This window comes from Zeugodacus cucurbitae, chromosome 2, assembly GCF_028554725.1.
Source record: "Zeugodacus cucurbitae isolate PBARC_wt_2022May chromosome 2, idZeuCucr1.2, whole genome shotgun sequence".
Classification (NCBI taxonomy): domain Eukaryota; kingdom Metazoa; phylum Arthropoda; class Insecta; order Diptera; family Tephritidae; genus Zeugodacus; species Zeugodacus cucurbitae.
Window position 1 is genome coordinate 4,049,131 of NC_071667.1, and position 24,331 is coordinate 4,073,461.

Here is a 24,331-nt window from a genome sequence, read left to right on the forward strand (position 1 = left end):
AAATATGACCCTTTTTATGGTCGATGGTTTTTTTACGGTTATGGTCTCAGACAAAATATTAGCGGTTCCACGAGAGAACTATATACCAAAGAGATAAAGGGTCTCATGAGATGTTTGTGCCTCGCATAATTTTCGAGTCTTTTAAAAAGTTGTTCATAAATTCATTTAAGCTAAAGATCACCTTGTTTTACAATAATTTTATAAATTATTTACTTCAGTAGAAAAAACTATGAAATAGTTAAAAGATTTACTTTCCACTTGGATTTGTAGTTTTCATTTGTTTGTTCAACTTTCTCATATTATCAAAATAATTCTGCCTGGGTCATTAATTAAAATGAAGTGTTTTTCATAAAATCACTTCCGCATATTCGTAATATACACACAAATTGAACTATAATTAATCGTTTGAAGGATTTACCTAAATGTACTCCAATAAATAAATCTAAGCACACTTCAGTTGAAGTGATTTTAACACCTTTGGCTGTAAAGTGGCTAATAAGTATTATTATCAGAGTAAATAACAACAAGTCAATAAAGACACACAATAAATTAAAGGTGAACTAACATTTGCACACGGTTGTATTTACAACGCTGAAACATACATATCACACGTGTCATACAGAGTGTGTTCCTATAGGGCTTAACATGGGTTGTTTGAATGGTCTTACGAGAGTTGAATATGCCGTTTTTAAGACAAAAATTAAAAAAAATATATATATGTTTTTGTTTTTGCCTAAAAATTCGATTTCAGTTCTAATTTCAAGGCCTTATATTACTATTCTCTCTCAAAAACCACTCATTTTACTCATTTCAAAATTAAACTCGAAAACTGGTAAAAACCAGGTGATATTTTCTATTAAAATTAATAATAATTTTCTAATACTTATATAATGAGTAACTACGCAAGTTCATACCACTTTACGCTGGCGAGGACTTATTACAACTCTTCAATTCTGTCTTTTAAATTAATTGCATTTTGCACAGCTGTAGTGTTTTAATTATTTAGTACAAATTAGTATTTACAATTAGTTTGTCTTTAAGGAAGCAAAATGCACAGCACAAATTAATGTCTATGGAAATATGCGTTTGCAGAAAAACACTCCGTGTTCCTAAGTAGTATAAGCAATTAAGATAGCTTATCGTGAAGTGTCGCCGCGCTTACGCTCATGAAGTGCGGTTGGCATCAGGCGTGTACGCATGTCGGTCTTATTTGTTTGAAAATTAACTGATTTTTAATTGCTTTATGAGTGCCATATAATTAAATGACTGATACGAGTGGTGTGATGTGATTATAAGACACGGCAACAGACTGATATCTTAGAGTACATAATTGCAGGACGAGTATGAGACAAGTATTATTTAGAGCTGAAGCATAAAAGTTTAATTATAAATTTGTTTACTTATATGTATAAAAGCTAGCGAATTTTTGCAATTGTCAACATGCTTATAAGTATAACTATTAACTATCAGAACCATTCGAGATTAGAAAGCAGTTTCACCTCATTGTTAGCCATCTTCTTTTCATCAGATTTCTGCTACTTGAAATTATTATTTTTTTTTTTTTTGAAGTTTCCTCAAGAGTTAATGATATCGATTTAGGTATTTGCCCTCGTTATCGCTGTGTCTTCGAAATGTAAAACATAAATAATTCCATTGATACTTTTTTTTTGTAATTTATATTGAAATATTTACCGTCTGCATTTGTTTTGCAATCCGTTTCGAGATGAAAGCAAATATTTGTTTCATATGGTGTTAATACATATTTGCGGAGAAATTACTTTTTACGCTTTTGAAATTTTCAGCGCCTTCAGAATGAGGTCAAGTACATTTTTCCTTGAATACTTTACTTAAATGTGTAATTTATTATTATTGAAGTATTTACAAATAGCTTGTGCTAAACTGGCACTAAAGAGTCCATTTAGCTATAAAATAATAATTAAAAACTTCAAAATTGGAACATTTCAGATAAGAGTATTTTTTTATTATTAATTTTAAAAGCAGCAATAAATAAAAGAAAATATATTTATATTTTTTTTTTATTATATGAGATGGTTTTTTTTCATAGTAAACAGCCCTTGCCCTTAAATCATACGCCCATAAAAATAAATATTTATTTATTCATATTTATCCGTTATGTTATATAATACAATAGCAAGGAAACATAAAAAAGTTAATTAGTCGCTTAGCTAACTTATTGCACCAATAAAACTCAATAAATCAAGTATTTGACTTCCTTTGTGCCAAATTTATGCCTTTATTGTTTGAATTACTTATTTAATTGCGCAATTTTATTGGCTTCCACATAAAAATACCAACAATCAAAAAGTAATTAACAACAAAACTGTCAGACATACATACATAGCTACAACAATTACATATGCTGGTACAAGGATTATGAAAGTGATTACATTTGCGGTTTTACAACTGTCACAATTACTTGCTGGTAATGGCTCACGGCGCCGATAGCTGATAAAATACATACTGACATATTCATATGCATACTCACATATGTATTTATGACTTATGTCTACTTGTTGTTAACTGATAAGTGCGTAGTACCAACACAAACACGTGTTTGTGGTTACAAGCAGCAACAAGCGCAATAACTGATAGCAGCTGGGGGCCGAAGTCTTTGCTTTCACACTGTCGTGAGTTCTGCATCATACTTATTAGCCATCCAACTGCTGCCCACTAGTCTAGCTCGCCTTGAACTTAAACAATAATTTCCTTATCATTTCATTGATTGCGAATTGTGGCCGGTGGATTGTCTGTGGCAAGCCGCAAATAAAAGCAACTTGTTGATTGCTAATTGTTTGGCAGTTCGTGGAAGTCTTTCATTGCCCATGTAGGTAGACGCACACAACGCCTACGATGGCAGTACAGTTTTTGAAGGAGTTACATGATGGAAGGCATAATGATACTTATTATTCACATGTTTACTACAGATTTTGTTGTTGTAGGTCGTGCGTCAGTTTATGCACTAATTGCTGTTTGCATAGAATTACAAAATATATGTATTTTTCACATGCTTCACATTAAAAAAAAAATAATAAAATTACAAACGGCTGAACAAACATGAAAGAAATTTGTTTTTTTTTAATATTTCTTCTTTAATATTTTGTTTTTGAAGCAAAAAAATATTTAAATATATATTCAAAATTTAATTTTACTTCAGGTTGAAGGTTTCTCTTTAATGAGGGCATGATTGTTTGTGAAATCCGCGTAAGTTTATGGTAATCTTGTAAAACGTGTCTATCATTAGATTTTGAGAAACAATAAAATAATTTCACTTCAACTCAACTTCAACTTAGAAAATCACAGATATTTAAATATATAAAAATAAATGTTCGAATTGTTTTTAAAAAAGAACTTTTTAGGGTTTTAATATATTCTAGTAAATATAAATAAAATACATTTTTTTTAATATTTATACAAAAATCAAATTATTAATAGTTTAATAAAAATCTAACAATTATAAGACTTTTAACTTGAACAAAAACAACAAGGTCAATCAAGATTGATGTGAAACAAAATTTATTGAGTTTTCTGTCTGTTTAAATCCATAAGAATGACATAAAAATTCTCAACTAAACCACAGTTTCTGAATTTATAATTAATAATTAAAATATTTATTTTCATTTAAATTAAAGCTGATTTTCTTTTATGTCTCATGTGAAGTAATTTCAACAAATAAGAAAGTTTAAAAATGCAATAATTGAACAAATCATTCATTTAATTATTCATTTTTATACTCTCGCAACAAAAGTTGCTAAAGAGAGTATTATAGTTTTGTTCACATAACGGTTGTTTGTAACACCCAAAACTAAACGAGTTAGATATAGGGTTATAAAGGGTGATTTTTTAAGAGCTTGATAACTTTTTAAAAAAAAAAAACGCATAAAATTTGCAAAATCTCATCGGTTCTTTATTTGAAACGTTAGATTGGTTCATGACATTTACCTTTTGAAGATAATTTCATTTAAATGTTGACCGCGGCTGCGTCTTAGGTGGTCCATTCGGAAAGTCCAATTTTGGGCAACTTTTTCGAGCATTTCGGCCGGAATAGCCCGAATTTCTTCGGAAATGTTGTCTTCCAAAGCTGGAATAGTTGCTGGCTTATTTCTGTAGACTTTAGACTTGACGTAGCCCCACAAAAAATAGTCTAAAGGCGTTAAATCGCATGATCTTGGTGGCCAACTTACGGGTCCATTTCTTGAGATGAATTGTTCTCCGAAGTTTTCCCTCAAAATGGCCATAGAATCGCGAGCTGTGTGGCATGTAGCGCCATCTTGTTGAAACCACATGTCAACCAAGTTCAGTTCTTCCATTTTTGGCAACAAAAAGTTTGTTAGCATCGAACGATAGCGATCGCCATTCACCGTAACGTTGCGTCCAACAGCATCTTTGAAAAAATACGGTCCAATGATTCCACCAGCGTACAAACCACACCAAACAGTGCATTTTTCGGGATGCATGGGCAGTTCTTGAACGGCTTCTGGTTGCTCTTCACCCCAAATGCGGCAATTTTGCTTATTTACGTAGCCATTCAACCAGAAATGAGCCTCATCGCTGAACAAAATTTGTCGATAAACACATTTCGAACCGAACACTGATTTTGGTAATAAAATTCAATGATTTGCAAGCGTTGCTCGTTAGTAAGTCTATTCATGATGAAATGTCAAAGCATACTGAGCATCTTTCTCTTTGACACCATGTCTGAAATCCCACGTGATCTGTCAAATACTAATGCATGAAAATCCTAACCTCAAAAAAATCACCCGTTATATACCAAAGTGATCAGGGTGAAGAGTGGAGTTCAAATCCGAATGTCTGTCTGTCCGTCCGTCCGTCTGTGCAAGCTGTAACTTGACTAAAAATTAAGATATCATAAGAAATGGCAAATGGAAGCTGCGCTCAGATTTTTTTACAAAATGTAAAATGGGCGTGGCGTCGCTTACTTATAGGTCAAAAACCATATCTCAGGAACTACTCGACCGATTTCAATGAAACTTGGTTTGTAATAGTTTCCTTACATCCCAATGATATGTTGTGAAAATAGGCCAAATCGCTTCACAACCACGCCTACTTCCTATATACCAGAACTTTGAAGATGATCTGAATCGTTTACTTTACAATATATAAAGTAAGTACTAGTGAAGATATCGGTGCAGAACTTTGCACAAATAATATGTTTATAGTGTGGTAGCCTCATTCTAAAAATTGCCGAAATCGACCATAGGTTTTTAAGGCCCCATATATCGAACACGAGGACCTCGGTGCTTCTAACCTAATATTATGGTTTCCAACTTTCAATGGACTTTATACAATATATATGACGAATATGTGGGTCAAATTGTGTATTATATAATATAAATAAAGTTAAATAAATAAATTGCGAGAGTATAAAATGTTCGGTTACACCCGAACTTAGCCCTTCCTTACTTGTTTATAATTTCTTTAATAAGATTTTTTTATTTATTCAACTATATATCATATTATTTAAGTACCGATTTATTTTTTTAAATTATATTAAAAACATTTTTTTTTTACACTTCCATATTTTCTCTCAATGTATGTTTCTTAGAACAAAGTTTCTAAACAAAAGGTTTTAAGGTTTCTTTAACTCTTATATTTGTAGCTAATATTTGCAAAAATCTGAATACTTTATTTCTATTTCTGATATGTTTTTACTTAACTGTACTCTGCAAGTTACTTTTGAAATACTTTTAGCACTTTTAAATTGAAAAATTAAAAAAAAATTTAAATAATCTCTTTCCACTAAAATAATTTTAAAAATATTTATAAATTATTGCTGGCAATAAAAAATAGTTTATATACACACCATTTCCATAATTTATTCAACCAGAGTACCGACAACAATTAATACTGCAGCAATTATTCTTGGTTTTTTTTTTAATATAACAGTTCAATGGCTTTTCATAGCACCAGACAACGCAAAAGTTTCGAAATCAAAACAACTTTAATTATATTTGCCAAACGGAAAACTTCTGAGAATTCACCGCGCCAATAAACAAAGGAAAATCTTTTATGCAGAATAACGCACAGACTCAGACACGAGACTAGTATACGCACACTCGCGTATGCGAAACAATGCTCAGAAGCTCAGAAGCAACCGAAAGCGGAATATATCGCGTGCAACACCTTCGAACGATATAAACAAACTGAACAACAGCAGCACAAAGTCAAAGTGAACAACAGTTCGAAGATCCGGCAGCAACAGTTTTTGAGTGGCGAGAAAAACGAGCTGACAGACCAACATGGGGTAGCATGCCGAAGGAAAGAGGGTGGATAACTGCAATAGCCGTCAAAGTGGCATTGCGACTCTCTACCGCTACTACTAGTAATAGATAGCGTCCAAACCACAGCCACACACAGATTCATTTGTTATCATGATATAGGTATATTGAGCGTAGCGAGTGAGAGAGTGAAAAGCGATTTAATGATTGCTCGTCATGGAGCGCAGTGATACGAGTTTGCACAAAAAAAGTCTATGTAAATAAATACAGAACTCAAAAAACAGCTGGTTTCCCCACAACAACAAATGTATGTATGTACTAGTACAGCCAACAAAAATTATGTCTTGTCATGTCTGACGAGTTTTTATGCGTGAACCCAGTAGAACTAGCAATGCGCGGAGTATTGTAACTGAGTGTTCTTGCTAATACAGAGATTTGGGAGATGAGTTAGTTCTAATACCTGTAAAGTTGTAGGTACAGTACCGTTAATACTCATATACTGGCTTAATCATCGTTTATACTAATGCAATTAAAAGAGAGACATACATAAGAGTAACTGGAGTACAATCAAAGTAAGTGAGACCAAATTTTACTAGCCTTGGATAAAATGTATAAATATGAAGGAATGCCACTGAATGCGACACCTGTGAAAAGATACGTCAATAACTCCACATCATACACTTGTATGTAACTTGGGTAATTGACCACATATTTAGTATATGTACGTACGTAGCTAATTGTTTTGTCTGTTAACCAGTTTTCAAGACAAGTCAACTGTTCTAGCTGTCATTGCAACGTTTACTCGCGCAGTCGCTTGCCTAGCAAACGATTAAGCCAGTTTAGCGCGGAGCAAGTGACTTAGTCGCTTGCAACGTGTGGTTAATTGAAATTCCGCGTGCAAAACGTAATTAATGATTGATATTCAGTTAATCGAAGCCGATGGAAATACGATTTTCAAGAATGTAACCTACGAACAAAACAGTTTTTTTGCTGAGTGTATAATATATAATATTCAAAAAACATATACAGCACATTGAACAAATTTCACCATAGTTTCTGGGGGGAACATGTTGATAGTAGAACCAAGACTAGACTTAAGTATTAAAAAAATTATGATAGAAATTAAACAGAATATTTCCTCGGAAGAATATATTTAACAAACATAACTAGTTGACGTTGTTTTGTCTTTTATTTTCTTGGGAATAAAAATTTCATTAGAATTCTGTAATGTTGGAAAACAGAAAATGGACCTTTGTACTCTAAGCCTTCTGCATGCGCTCTATATTTATGCGGAGTACAAGGCCATGAATGTAAAGCGTGCTCATATGGTGACTAACTAATTTCATTCAATTACAACCGATAAATAATAAAAACACATAATTTCGAGCTGATTCAACGAATAATAAATTTACAGTCATTTTTACGAGGTGCAGTTAGTTAATAATTAGATTGGGTCAATTACAAATTCGATAGAAAACAATTTTATTGAATTTAATAAAATAAATGATTGAAGAATTTCTAACAGCTCAAGGAAAAAGTAACAAAAGTACTTATGAATCAGCTGAGTACGTATCCAAGTGTATTATTTTGTACTAACATTTCTTAATCAGCGGCAAGTTTTCCGCGCAAAAATCGTTAGTATATAAAAATTATGCAAAGTAATAAACAAATTTAGTCATATTCAGCGTTATATTTTAGTTGGTTTATAAAAAGGCGAATAACCTGGTATTGTCAATTGATTTCGTAAACAAATCACCAAGCAACAAAGCGTGTGAAAAGATAGGCAAACTGAAGCGATTTCGCTTTTAGGCTAGCACCAGTCTATCTGCAAACAATTGTATTAACTGTATTTTTGGCAATTAGTAACATATATACGTACGACTATGTATGCATAAATGAGTATTTGTAAGATTAAACATTTTAAATAAATCTTTCATACCAAATCTTCACTTGCCTTCTTAGACGTGCCTCAGGCTTTTGATAGAGTTTGGCAGACACGAATCTACTGCTGAAATTGAAAGTCATGTTATCCAAACAATATTGCGAAATAATTGCTTCCTACCTAAAAGGTAGATACTTTCGCATAAAACAAGAGGATGCATACTCACACTTGCAACCGATAGAAGCGCGTGTTCCCCAGGGAAGCGTGTTGGGGCCAATGCTTTACTTGCTTTTTACAAGTGATATCCCCAATGACTCAAGTTATATGACAGCGACATTTGCGGATGACACAGCCCTGTTAGCAACAGGAGAGTCAACCTCAATATCTATCCTTCGAGTGCAAACAGCAGTCAATGCAATTACTAAATGGGCTTCCAAGTGGCGCATTAAATTAAACGATTCCAAATCAATGCATGTAGACTTTACCATCATACCATCCCATTTATATAAATGGGATGCTAAGTACCTAGGAATCACCCTAGATGCTAAGCTTCGCTGGAAATTTTAAATTTTGCTGCTTGATTTAAAATTTGTTAAGTTTTATCATCTGGTCGGTAGGAGATCCACGCTTTTAATCGCAAACAAGCTGTCTATATATAATCAAGTACTAAAGCCAATTTGGGCCTATGGAGCTCAACTATGGGGTTGCTCAAGTCAAAACTGTATTGCTTGCATTCAGCGCTTCCAAAATAAGGTACTGAGAAGCATAGTTAATGCTCCTTGGTATGTTAGATCTGCTGATCTCCACCGTGATCTTAGTGTGAATTCAGTAGTAAACGAAATAACCAAACTTGCAAAGACTCACGAAATGAGGCTTATACAGCATGTAAATGAAGAGGCATCCAGACTCATCGGTACTGCTGAACGAGAAAACCGACTGAAACGTAAGAGGACTTCAGACTTAGCAAGACAACTGTAGCAGCAAATGAATTTCTCTAACAGTTAGCTTTTAATTATTATTTTTAACTTATTAGAATTGAATTCTTGTTAGTATTTAATCCTTGTATACTAGGTACAATTGTAAAAAAAAAAAAACTTGTCTGATAAATTTGGTTAAAAAGACATATATATCGAAGAAGAAAGCATTACGAATACACCGATTAACATACTTTCTTTTACTAACGCATTCGGAATATTTATAATGAAGGATTTCTGAGACCCTTCATAGGTTCCATCCGTAAGGATGCATTCACCACTTTCCATACTTCATAACAGCTCTAACAGAATCAGATCTTTTCAAATCAAAACTTAGTTTCATATATTTTTAATCATGGAATCATATTATATTAAATTATTTCACAACTCCATTATAATGGATGTCTAGAAACCAGATCTCTATTGCAAATAAAGAGGTCAATGTTTACATAAATGTATAAAAAACGAAATTGACAGCAAAATTAACTGTAACCATTCCAATTAAATCATTAAATGAAAAAAAAACAACAACAAATGCTAAGTAGCTGCATCTATAACTAATGACAGCAACAACCACAATTAAATAGAATTTAAAATACTATCAGCGCTCAGCGGCAGCGGCAAGAGCGAATCTACAAAAGTGAGAGATTAGCAGACCCAGGCTTTCGAATGTTGTAATGTGAAAGGTATAGGCAGAAGTGCGCCAGAGTTACCATAGTTATGCATGCGAATCGCCGGAACCGGCTAAGCGCCGATGTGAACCGGCTAAATCTAAAAATTTTACGGTACCCATTACAACGTATATATGTATACATATGTACGTAATGGTTTGAAAATAAGAATAAACTGTAGACACACACAAATGCACAGATAACATAGTCAGCGGCATTAACAAATGTTGCGAAATCTTATGCCACAAACACAACAGTAATGGTTGCCAGACGCGTCTGCCTCGGCAGTCGTTGACATTGTAACGTCACTTTTACATGCTGTTTATTATATATTTTTGCGTAAAATGCATATTGCAGGGGCGTTTCGTTAGTCTGGTGACGTTGAATGCCAATAATTAAGGCAGTAGTCTGCTTTAGAAGCCGAAAAAAGCGTTTTTTAGCAATTTTTTTGAAAGGGAAGAAAATGATTGCGGTAAACGGAATTTTAAGACGATAGTGTACTTTATTTAAGGCTTAAAAAACAATATTTATTATTAAAAAATATTGAAATTTTTTCAAAGTTGTAAGTATTTTTCTGGAGCGCCTGGAGTCTGCACTTGTAAATCGGTGCCGGTGATGGAGATCGTGCGATGCATCTGAAACAGTCGAACCAATTTTTTTTTTATTATTATAAGTTTCTTTTCTTTATGAACTAAAAAAATACCGAAGAAGTTATAAAATTCCAAATTTTTTCGAAGTTTTTTAAGAAAAAAAAATTGGCTTTAAGTTGCAAAACAAGTAGTTTAAATAATGTTTTGGTCCAACTTTTTTAGTTCAAATAGAAGATAATTTAAGGGGTTATATACAGTTAGAATTTTCAAAAAATCGATTTTTTTTTATTTCATTTTCTTAATGTACATATATTTAAGAATACACACAGAAAATTTCATATCGTTCCGGTGAATATTTTCAAAGTTGTAAGCAAATTTGAAAAGGCGTTTCAGAGTGCTTGGAAGTACAAGGTCCGAGCGGCAGCGCGTTTTTCTCAATTTACAATTTAAGGCCGAAATTTCGGTGAAGAATCGATTTTTTGTCAAAAAAATTTATTTTGCTTATTCCTTCGATTAATTACTAGATTTAACATTATTTTAACGAAATCTGTTTGGTTGTTTAATTTCATATGATCCAGTTCCGAGATATAGTGGTCACCGCAAAACGTCTTTTTTGAGAGGAGCTCCTGGAGATCAGCTGTAGCTCTTTTTCAAATATATATTTTTACTAGTACTAAGTCTTAAAATACAGTTAAAAGATACCATAATATGTGTATACATTTTTGGATCAATAAATTAAAAAGTTTTCTCAGAAAAAATTCTGGAAAATTTTTTTCGGCCGTCTAACTGTATATAACCCCTTAATACTGAAGCTAGATCACTGTGTTTTTTTTTCGATCGGACATATATTCTTTTTGCTATCGCCGGCACCGTTTTCTAACACTTGTGAAAATGAAAACTCGAGAAAACGCTCTTTAAAGGTCTCCTGAGCATTCGCACCTGCTCCACGCTCGGCCACTAAAACTGCTCTAGCTTCGAAAATATGTCGAATTGGCATCTGGCATTTTAAAGACATATTCTTGGATAGTTTTGGAAGAGATTTAAAACAAAACAAAAAATCGATTTTTGAAGCCTGTAAAGCAGACCATTATGCCTTAACCCATTATGGTCTAAAAAATTAGTAAAAAATTCCTAAACTTTTAGTTGTTCCAAAATTAATATTATTTCAGATTAAAAGACAAATGTGAATAGCAAAATTTGCAATTTTTTGGAGAAGTTTTTTATGAACATCTATTCTAAGCTTTCTCTAATCAGCTTTACATTAAAATATTTGTACAAATATTTGCACACGTCTCAAGCTTCGTGCGATAGCATTTTAAGCACATTACATGTTTTTATGGCACATATATTTCTCTCTAATCGGACGGTATTTCCCATTTGACACAGCTATAAACGGATATGAAAGCAAAGTTCTCTAAACAACATAAATTATTATCAAAAACTTTTATTTTATCACATTACGAAATGAAATATATTGTACTATTGCCACATAACAGAAGTAAAAAATTAGTCCCAGCTTTATGTAACTCATACAAATGGATACAGCTTAGTGTAAATATTTATTATTATTTTTACTTTAACTAACTGATAAAAATTTTCATAAGAAATACTTTTCTTGACATGAATTTTATACGAATAATAAAAAATATACTCAAAAGCAGCTTGTTCAAGGCAACTAGTAACCGAAAGCTTTTAAGTTATGAAGTAACTCTACAGTTTTTTCATTTATTGATTCTTATTTTTATCTTGCATAGGCATTACAGTTGACTAAAATAATATAAAAAAAAAAAATATTTTACTATTTACTCATTTTCAAACCGCAACTAAAAAATTTAAAAAACCTTGTACAAAATATTTTAAAATGCACTTTATAATTTCCTAACGTGTTTTTCACTAATACCGAAACAAAAACTGGAATTTTACGCGAAAATTTAACAACTTTACTTCAATGGTATTTTTTTTTTTATTTAAAAATAGTTGAGCCGAATTTATGCCCGTCTGTATGTACTAGTATTGAAAATAATTGCAATTACTATGAATTAATGGCGGCCAGCGTGGCAGTGAACTTACGAGTTGAGTTGAACAAGCGCCTATATGGTTTCCAGCATTTGTTATGAGAAAGTTTCCTATAAACTAACCTTCTTTAAGTTATGTGTAACTTTCCACATTCAATCGGAAGGTTAACCGCTCCATTTACCATAAACATGCATATTCATCACGTGAATACGCCAACTGTCATGGTTAAAAATTTTACGTTTCTACGCACATCAATATATTTATTTATAAACAAACTATTGTACGCCCATCTATTGCAACAAACGCTGCAATGGCATGCAACTATACCTGCATACGTATGTCTCTATGTATGAAAGCGTTAAATGAATTTATAAATTACAAATAAATTAGAATGTCAACGCAACTATATTTATATATGTAGTTTACTTCCACCAGCCTTGAGACAAAAATAAACAAAATGAATTTGTTGAATTCTAATTGAAATGTTTGGGGTGCTTGCACTCACACATCAATTAATTGCAAATAAAAACATAGACAATCATTAAGACAATTGAAGAGCTAAGTGTGGACAAATAATAAAGATTTCGATTCAGATTCAGTGCATGTTTATATGTGGTTTTCATTAAAAGTTCTAATCTATTTTGAGAATTTACAGTCATATAGCGATGCAGCGGCCATACATACATAAATACATGCAGAATATAGATAAAATCGTCACTTCTACTCATTGATTAATTACACAATTCTTATTCGAATACTATTTAATTGGCACTTACACATCAACTAGCTGCTTGGCAGACTTCTCTTCTAAATTTTGATGTGTCACTTAATTTTTATACGACAATATTTTTAAGTAGCACCGAACAGCTGAGCCATATCGAGATGGATTCAAAGTATCATAGTCAGCTTGGTGGGATTTGGTGGGATGATCTATCGGTTATAATTTATCATCATAGTACAAGGAGATGTATCGAGATTCATTATATCCACATAGTTTTAATTCATAACGAAAGTAATTACAAAAATCTATTTTATTTGCATAAAGTTATTTATTATTTATAGCATCGAGACAGTATAATGCCGTTTTAATTTAACATTTAATATGCAATTCTATGCCTGTCTTAACAGATTAAAACTGAGGCTCATAGTTGTCACTCGCTTTGTATAAGCTTTGAATATATTTACAATATATAACAGTACACGTGCCAGACTATGAGAAAACTGATTTATATAATGGATACGATTTGATTACACTATGCAACAAATTTGGAGGTAACAAGAAAGGAAGGGCTAAGTTCGGGTGTAACCGAACATTTTATACTCTCGCAATTTATTTATTTAACTTTATTTATATTATATAATACACAATTTGACCCACATATTCATCATATATATTGTATAAAGTCTATTGAAAGTTGGAAACCATAATATTAGGTTAAAAGCACCGAGGTCCTCGTGTTCGATATATGGGGCCTTAAACCTTTGGTCCGATTTCGGTGGTTTTTAGAATGGGGCTGCCACACTATAAACATAGTATTTGTGCAAAGTTATGCACCGATATCTTCACTAGTGCTTACTTTATATATTGTAAAGTAAATGATTCAGATCGTCTTCAAAGTTCTGGTATATAGAAAGTAGGCGTGGTTGTGAAGCGATTTGGCCTATTTTCACAACATATCATTGGGATGTAAGGAAACTATTACAAACCAAGTTTCATTGAAATCGGTCAAGTAGTTCCTGAGATATGGTTTTTGACCCATAAGTGGGCGACGCCACGCCCATTTTCCATTTTGTAAAAAATCTGAGTTCAGCTTTCATCTGCCATTTCTTATGTGAAATTTAGTGTTTCTGACTTTTTCGTTAGTGAGTTAACCAACTTTTTGTAATTTTCAACTTAACTTTTGTATGGGAGGTGGGCGTGGTTTTGATCCGATTTCTTTCCGACTGCAGAAAGTTTGGTTTATATAGCTCTATTGGTTTGCGAGATATGTACAAAAAACTTAGTAGGGGGCGGGTCCACGCCCACTTCCCCAAAAAAATTACATCCACATATGCCCCTTCATAGGGCGATCCTTCATACCAAATTTTATTTCCATAGCTTTATTTATGGCTTAGTTATGGCACTTTATGTGTTTTCGTTTTCGCCATTTTGTGGGCGTGGCAGTGCTCCGATTTTTCTCATTTTCGAAAGCAACCTTCCTATGGTGCCAAGAAATAAGTGTGCGAAGTTTCATCAAGATATCTTAATTTTTACTCAAGTTACAGCTTGCACAGACGGACGGACGGACGGACGGACGGACAAACAGGCATTCGGATTTGAACTCCACTCTTCACCCTGATCACTTTGGTATATATAACCCTATATCTAACTCGTTTAGTTTTGGGTGTTACAAACAACCGTTATATGAACAAAATTATAATACTCTCTTTAGCAACATTTGTTGCGAGAGTATAAAAAATCTCAGGCAATGATATTTGTAATCAATAATAAGAACTTAAACACTCATTATCTTTTTTTGTGAAAATTGAAAGGTTAAAATTCTCAGAAAGTTTCAATCTGACCATTGTTTCAGTGAAATTTCAATATTTTTATTAAAAATCATTAAAATTAAATTATAAATTTGTGAGAAAATAATTTATGGAATTTTTTACTTATAAAAAGAATTCCAAATAATAAGCAAATAATTAGACGAATATCTTATAAATATCTTTCTTTCAAAAGCATGAAGAAATCTAATAATAAATATTAAAATTCTTTAAAAATGCAAATCTCATAGAAAAACACATTTCCAACACGTGAGTAGTTTTACGCTTTATGCTTTTCTTATACACATCGCTTTCAAATCATAAACGCTTAAGTTGTTTACCTACATACATACATATGTCCGATTAATGTGCTGTAGACATGCACGTGTGCGCTTCCACGCACATTTTATTTTAGTAAATAATATTAGCATAAAGTTTTTCTTTTTTACATTTATAAAAAAACAGTTTCCTTTATATCCGATAAATCTTCACCACAATTTTTATTTACGTCAAACAAGTTATACAATAATTTATCAAACGTGTTGCTCACTATCGAGATTTCACGTTTCCCACTTGTCCCATTTGTTGAAAATAGTCACAAAAGCTTGTTTTTGTAAATTTATCAATTAGTCTTGTTGTTGCTGCCCGCAAACACGTTCATTCGAAATTCACGTGATACTGAATTTATGCTTGTTGTTGATACGCTTTAATATGTCTATGAATATTTTGATTTTTTTCTTCGCTATTGTATTATTAAACGTTTAATTTGTGGACAGTGACTTATGTATTTACTTTGTGTATACAAATTTAGTTAATTAGTAGATAATTAGGTTATATTTAAGTAGCTATTTGGATAATTATAAAAAATTAAGGTAAATATTTGAATTTATTCAAATTGGAATAATTAAAAATAATGAATTAATAATTGAAAAAATTCTATGATATTTTCATTTCACTACAAACTCAAATTCTGAATAATCGAAAATCATAAAAAAAAAAATAATTTTTATTATGAGAACTTAATATAGACTTAAATTTACAATTATATCCAGGTCTCCTTTTAAAATGTGGACATTTTTAAATTCTCCTCTAAATTCTCTAACATTTTCTTCTCTTTACGTAATACTTAAATCTGTCAAGTTTATAGTAAATATTGTATGCATAACACATACATATTTGAATACGTACATATTTATTCGAAATGTATTTTATGCCACGCACGTTATTATAAGCTGGCAAAAACGTGATAAGTTTTATGTACTACAAACAAATCGTGCTTGCAAATATATAGTAAATATCCCATAAGTAAACAAGGCAAAGGACAAATCAAACGAGTTGTAAATTTAGAGGCTAAATAACTGAGAAATAGTTAAATTGGCATAGACAAAATACACACATGCAAACGAAGTATCATAAATAGATACCAAAGCCTCTATCTTTAAAATAGTAAAATAAGTAGCTTAAACTCTTAAAAAAATTATCATGTACATATGTATGTATGTCACCATCAACTACAATAGAAATAAGCGCATTATAGTCGTATACATATAAAATAGCTGCCTGGCTTGTAGTCAATGCGGATTTGATGTCAAGTTCAATGCGAAAGTTTATTCTTTTCGCAAATGTTTTCAATCAAATTGCCTCATGTTCAAACCGTGACTTATCTTTTCAAAACATGTATATTAGGTTGGGACACACGATTTGTGAGTAATCACAAGTTAAATAATTTTTATTAAGATATCTCACACAATAACCGATATATTCGGCAAAAAAATATCCTAAATAAAGAGTATAAGTACTTTAGTAAATAAACTTGAAATCACGGAACCCTCCAAATGTGCATAAATAAACCTGACTTAACCTTAAATAATATAAAAACAAACACATCACGTGACACCAAATTTGACCTCATATCAAACCTGCGTTTGTGAACATACATTACTTTACTTGACCCACAACTAAAAATACAACCAAACCTGTCATCATGTGATTCTTCAATATACAAGAAAACCTGTTTCCACATGACCCTTCCAAATTAAATCAAACATAACTCCATGAGTACCCTAAAGATGAAAACACGCCTGTTCTCATATGAGCTCTTAACATGTAAACAAACGTCGCGTTTACCAAAACGTAAACAAACCTCTGTCAAAGGTCATTAACCTCGTCCCAAAATGTAAACAAATCCCCGCCAAAGGTCAATGACCTCAGCCCAAAACGTAAACAAACCCCTGTTAAAGGTCATTGGCCTTGGCGAAAAGGTAAACAAACCCCTACCAAGGTCATTGACATATGGCAGGATTTTCTTGCATTTGATGGAGTCATGAGATGTTTCTTCATATTTTGACAGGGTTTACGTGAAAGCAACTAGGTTTATTCTATGAAGGGTCACTTGAATAAATTTTGAAGGGTCGTGTGATGTTGGGTTTGTTTACAGTTAAGGTCTGTGAACATTTTGAAAAGTCGGAGCTAAGTTTGTTTATATATATATATCGCTCACTGAATTCAAGCTCGTTTACAGCGGTCACGTGAGGTCAGTTTCTTTATACTTTGAAGAGCCAGATGAGTTAGGATTTTTGCCTTTGAGTGTCCACATTGGGTCAGTGTTTTATAGTTTTAAGGTTTACTTGATGTCAGGTTTGTTTACATTTTAAATGGATATCTGATATGTAATTTACTTAAATTTAACGGTCAGGTTAAAGTCAGGTTTATTTGTATTTTGAAGAGTCTCGTGTGGTTAGGTATATTATATGGATTCATGTAGGATCAAGTCAGTTTATATTGGTTCAGGTTTGCTATAATTTTAAGAGGTAATTTAACGGCATTTTACTTTACTTTGTAATAGACATGACATGTCCAAGTTGGTTTGCTTCAGAGAAGTCCTTTGAAATAATTTTTTTTATATTTTATCGGCTCACTTTCTTTTAGCTTTATGTATATTCTACGAATACATTTTAAAGGTCACATGAAGTCATTTACCTATTTGATTCACGTGGTGTCAGGTTTGTGTGGTCAAGTGATTTCAATCCTGTTCACGTATTGAGGCTTCAGATTTGTTTTCATTTAGAAAGAACCCGCCAGGTTCCAGGTTTATATACATATCTTTTGAAGAGTAATATGACGGTAGGTTTATTGATTATTATAGGTGTAATTTGAGGTAAATTTTTTCTTACGTTTTGAGAGGTAATGTGAGACCCGATTTGTTTATATTTTGAGGTGAGGTTTCTTGAGTAATCACATGAGTCCCGTTTTGCTTATATTTTATGGATTCACGTGAAATAAGACTAGGTTAGTTAATTAATTAAGACTAAACGTTGAATCATGTTAGGGGTTGCTAAATATAAAAGTTTTCTGGATGTTTGTTTGTCGGATATAACGGTTAATGCGGTAATAACAGTATAGACATTGCGGGAAGGTTCGCTATATAATGGTTTTACTTATCTAACTTGTGATATTTTTTCATTGAGCGAAAGCCTTATATAAAATGTGAAATGTTTTACTGCGAGAAATTGAAGGAAAATGTTAAGCTTTAAAATGAAGGTATGGGGACCGAGGTCCGATTATTGATGATAAGGGGTATAGAGATAAAAAGGGATTAGAAGAAAGTCTAAACTCAAGAAATTTCTTCCACGTTATTTTTTTAATAACATAGAATTTGGCCCACATATAAGTACAAGTTTTAGTAGATAACCACCCTACTACTCTGTGCAATATATTGTTCATATATATTATTGTAAATTGAACTCGTCGAAAAATTTGAGTTAGTTCCGCGTTTACTTATTCACAATAAAATAAAAGAGTCATATAATCGGAAACCACCATACATTCAAAGAGGATATGGAGAATAAGCTCTACTTGTAAATCAGCGACACGATAGTAAACAAAAACTGTTATCCAGACATGTAGATACATATGTACAATGTTTGACAATATAAGATACAATATACATATGTATGTACTCCTATAAATGACGGCCACTTCATAATATTTCATAATTTTACTCGAGCAAATTCGATTACAATGTAAGAGTATGTATGTCTATGGACTTGTATGTCCATAAATTCAAAACGACATAGCAACCATGGTGGTATGATATTTGCTGCTCGGTAGCGTGTTATTGGGTGCTATTGACGACAGCCTCGATAAGTACTTCAGACTCCCTGACACCATGTTTGCTATGTATGATACAGAGTGTCGCAACAAGTCAACATTTGTTCAATAGGTATACATACATACATACATGTTCAGATACATATTTGTTTATCAATATTTTTTCCATATGTAACGCATTGACATGGCAACACATATAATTATTGTACGGCAAAATTTTTGACAAAATTTGTGCATGAAGATTTTATTTATCTTGTTTAAGACTTTAATTGGGGGCGACAAACAATTTGTGAGATATGTTTGGCTGAAGACTGTATCTATATTTGTAGAGTCTGGGCAAAAGTTGTTAAAGGTGAAGTCAGGGTAATATTTTGGTACAAATTGCGGAGAAACATCAACCTGAACAATTTTGAGATTACAAAAATTTTAGTTACAAAAGTGTAACGCCCTAAATAATTGTTTTATTATAGATAATGTGTATATCGATTTACTCTTAGGTTTATGTGTCACTGAATCATCAAGCAAGTGGATCGCTGTGGAAAGTTTATTAAAATAAAAATGATAAATAAACTTCGGAACAAACAATTGAGGAAAGAAACTTAACGTTCACACAAACAAACAAATGGTTCATTAACTTCTATTGCAATAAACAATAGAAAAATCGTCGAATGTGCTGAAAAGCAAAAACAAAACAAAAACAATTAAAGCATTGCCGTTTAAATACGGAATATTCCATTAATGAAGGGAATTACCAGAAATATGAGAACTGATGACATAAGCAATAAAAGAAATCAAGAAATGTAAATGCATGAAAGTAAATTTGCCGATTATAAGTCGAGCTTAAAGAGTTGTATTTTTGTATGAGTTATTGGCAACAGTTTTGCGGTGGCTGCTGAAGATTTATGAGAACAACTTTTATATAAACAAGTAAGGAAAGGCTAAGTTCGGGTGCAACCGAACATTTTATACTCTCGCAATGTATTGCTTAATTAAGATAACACACAATTTGACCCATATATTCGGTATAAAGTCTAATAGAAAAACGAAAATCATCACATATGGTATATAGGCTGAGGTAATTCCTGAGCCGATTAAACTCATTTTCATCACCAACATACATTTTATCTAAGTTTATATGCTCATTTAATTTGGCTAAGAAATTTCATATACTACCCGATTTATAAGCTATTAGGCCCATCGTATTTTTGAAAATCCTATGATTAGAGGATGTTATGACCTGATTTTAACTATTTTCGATACAGAGATACACTATTAGAAGAAAAAGATTTCCTCTGAATTAAATTAAGATATCTGAGAGATTTACCGATATTTTCGGTAAGGCACTGAGTTCTTCAAATTCGATATCCGGGTTATTGAAAAGTTATAGTCCGATTTCGACAATTTTTTCACATGGTGCCACGGATCATATACAGTATTTATAAGTTTTATTTCGCTATGTTCATTGGTTCCTAATGTATATCTTATAAAGTGAAGGAATCAGATGGAATTCAAAATTGAGTTATATGGGAAGTTGTCGTAGTTGTGAACCGAGTTCATCCATTTTCCACTCGTGTCATCAGGGTGTCAAGAAATTATTATATACCGAATTTGATTGAAATCTGTCGAGTAGTTCCTGAGATATGGTTTTTGACCCATAAGTGGGCGATGTCACGCCCATTTTCCATTTTGTAAAAAAATCTGTGTGCAGCTTCCATCTGCCATTTCTTATGTGAAATTTAGTGTTTCGTTCGTTGACGTTATTCTTCAGTGAGTTAACCCACTTTTAGTAATTTTCAACCTAACCTTTGTATGGGACGTGGGCGTGGTTATTATCCGATTTCTTTCATCTTTGGACTGTATAAGAAAACGGCTAAAAAAACGACTGCCGAAAGTTTGGTTTACATAGCTTTATAGGTTTGCGAGATATGTACAAAAAACCTATTTGGGGGCGGGGCCATGCCCACTTCCCCAAAAAAATTACATTCAAATATTCTCCTTCATAGTGCGATCCTTCATACCAAATTTTAGCTTTATTATGGCTTAGTTATGGCACTTTATGTGTTTTCGGTTTTCGCCATTTTGTGGGCGTGGCAGTGGTGCGATTTTTCCCATTTTCGAAAGTAATTTTTACTCAAGTTGCAGCTTGCACAGACGGACGGACGAACAAACAGACATTCGCATTTTGACTTGCCTCGTCGCCCTGATCACTTTGGTATATATAACTCGTTTAGTTTCGGGTGTTACAAACAACCGTTATGTGAACAAAACTATAATACTCTCTTAGCAATTTTGTTGCGAGAGTATAAAAACACATACAGATATTCAATACTTCTCATTTTGTTTGGCAAAAATTGGCATTATGATTTTAGATTTCTTCACAATTGCTCACTCTGCGCAATTTATTGAAAATATATAATCTTACGTCTGTCAGCATTTTCTCGCAGTGCATAGCTATTGGCACCGCTCTATACTAGCGCAATTCAGTTCGAACAGGATATGCAGATAAGAAAGAGTGACTCTTACTTGCTTATAGCATTACATGATTTTACAAAGTGAACATTCACCACAACGTGCTTCTTCTGGGGACAGAGTGAGTGTATAGGCAGCAACGTCAATCTCCAGCACACGGCGCATTCATGAAAAACGTGAACAGAACGTGAGTAAGGCAAAGTCAAAGTAAAGCCGTACGAATACAACAACAATCATTGTTATTCATTAAACGATAAGCGATCGTAAAAGCAGAGTTTGCTTAAAACTAAAGCTATATGCGAACAAGAATCTACATACAGTATATGTCATATATCTAAGTACGTATGGTAGAGTTGCTTATGTACAATATGAATGTTTGAAGATATGGACAATTTAAGCTAAATCATTTTTTTGAAATTTTCTTTGAAATATTTATTGTTTCAAGACGACCTTTGTGCGTTTTAACGTATAGTTGGTTTAAATACGACAGTTTCTTATAATCATAAAAATCATAAGCGTAATCTAGTTCAACGCTGGACCAGTAATGAACTAATGAATTTCCTGCAGGGTAGTTAATCAAGCAGTCACCAAGTCGATCGTCTTATTGCTCTTAGAAGACGTTTAAGCTAACAATAGTTATTTGTTATTGACTGTATTTTGTATTATAATTACCTATAATTTACGTTATGCATTTGTTTAAGATAAAAAATATCTGATTTAAGTCAACAACAGTAATCGAGTAACTAGAAATATAGTTTCCTATACAAATTCACTGAAACTCTATAAAAAATTTAGCTTGAAGTGGGTTTAAATTAAAAACTGTGGCTCTAAAGTCAACAAAAGCTAAAGTAACATGAAGGTAACATGAATGAGAACATTAAATAAAAACTGTATATTTCGAAATTAAGAAAGTGGAAGAAGAATTGATCAACAACTCAAGGGTTTTGTTGCAAATTTTGCTGATTCCGATTACATCCGAGCTTAATTACGATAAATGTACATATCAAAGTTCTACTTTTTCCACGCATTGATCAGCAGTTTGGAAAACGCTTACTAATAAAATTTGATTTACACTTACGGAGACAAAAGTTTTTCCAGTGTTCAGCGAATTCCGCTGAGGTACGAATAATCGAAATATCTTTCACTTAAGGCAATTAATTAGAACTGTTAAGTAGTGTTTTTTTAACTTTGTCCCCTTCTTTGTGCTCGCTGAGCCCCAAGACAATTAATGGAAATTTTTACGTTGGATCAGCATATTATTTGCCAATATCAGCGAAAACACAACACAAAGAAATATGTATGTAGATGAAGAGAGAAATAAAATCTGCAAATTTAAGCATGATTTACATACTTACAAACATTGGCACGATCAGCAATGCTTAGCGGTGAGCGTTCTCTTTAAGACACTCACACTCACTTCCGCGTCTCCTGCGCTACCCGCGTTGTGGTGGATAAAATTGATTTTCTTCACTTTTGTTTACAATACATGAATATTATATAGCTATACATCTATGTATATAATGTGAACACAGGTATTTAAGTATTTTGTTATTGCTCATATATTGCTCTTTGATGTAATTTTGAGTAACAAAGATTTCAGATTGCATCATAAGGTTAACAAAAGAATCTAATTGAGTTGTCAAACCCAGTACTGTCGACGAGACACTAATTACTTCCGCAACCGAATTGGTTTAACTTTTTTCTAACACACGGTATGCACAAATTATCTCTGCACTTTAGTAATCACAAGACGTAATTCATTTCATTATGCAGAACAAATAACACCACTGTATGCCGATTATTTATTGCATTCGCGCTGAATGCGCACGATCGACTAAGCGACCAATGCAATAGCTGCAGTGGAAGGTACAGGTTCAGCGCCAAAATTAATTCCAACAAAAAATACTTACATATCGGAGAGAGGCGAAATAAATACCTACCAAATTGTTTTTTTTTTACCCTGCAAGATCAGCGCTAGACAAAAGCTATTGCCCATTCATTTTAGTCAGTTGGTTTATATATTTTAATATATTTATTTTTTTATCCATATAATTCGTTTTTTCTGTCGAGCTATTGGTTTTAGTACTCCATAAAAATTTAGAACTATTCGTCGTTAGAACACTCAATATTCTATGCAAGCTGTAGATTTATTTTATTTATAATTCAACAGAATTGCTTGTTCATTTTTTATACCAACCTGAGCATAAATAATCCAATAAAGGGTGGTTTTATATATGTACATAATTTTGGTTATTAACCAAGACATATGAGAATCCAAGGAGTCTACGAATTTCCAAGACAAAACAATGGTAAGAACGCGAGCGTAAAAGTGGAAACAAAAGATTTTTTCTAGTGAATATTATAGTCTGTATTGGTTGTTAAGTGATACTGTAATTTTATATTTTGGTTGAGTGTTTTCTATGAATGTGTCTGAATACTTTTCAGCCAGTTTACGCATTAACAAAATCTACGCATTTAACAGTTTCGCCTTACAACTCAGGCAAATGACAAAACACCTTTGTTGAATGCAGTACCTATTCCCCGCACCAGAATAATTACTTCACAGCATCTTTTATAAAATAAGTCGTAGATAAAAATTTCTTTATTAACAAACAAAGAAAATTGTTGCAGCGCATAAAATGCGAAAGAAAATCCCCGACAAATGTTCTGTTTTGCGCTCAAAAACGCATACAACCGACCCTAAATGCAGCAGACACAAGAGCGATTATACACCTCTTTTTTGTCTTCTAGCCCTCATCGACATCGCCTTTCTTTGTGCACAGCTGATTCACAAAGCAATAGAGCAATAGTGAGTTGCGCTGAGAAAGAAAGGTAA

The 24,331-nt window shown here is 32.6% G+C and overlaps 1 protein-coding gene and 1 long non-coding RNA gene across 4 annotated transcripts in view; one reads left to right on the forward strand and one right to left on the reverse strand.

The window, feature by feature from the left end:
- Orct_17 (organic cation transporter protein) overlaps positions 1-24,331 on the reverse strand; it is a 42,263-nt gene that overhangs the window by 6,535 nt on the left and 11,397 nt on the right. Inside the window, exon 1 of one of the 3 annotated variants that reach the window (XM_011198589.3) lies at positions 22,851-23,321. The exons of 1 other annotated variant lie outside the window; for it this stretch is intronic. The gene's annotated coding sequence lies outside the window, so the exon portion shown is untranslated. Of the gene's footprint in view, positions 1-5,842; positions 6,199-22,850; positions 23,322-24,331 lie in introns of those variants that run through there. One more of the 3 variants, XM_011198588.3, reaches the window with a different exon arrangement.
- LOC128924123 (uncharacterized) lies at positions 19,013-19,864 on the forward strand. Its single transcript, XR_008472805.1, has 2 exons — positions 19,013-19,466; positions 19,524-19,864. It is a non-coding gene; the product is annotated as an uncharacterized LOC128924123 (long non-coding RNA).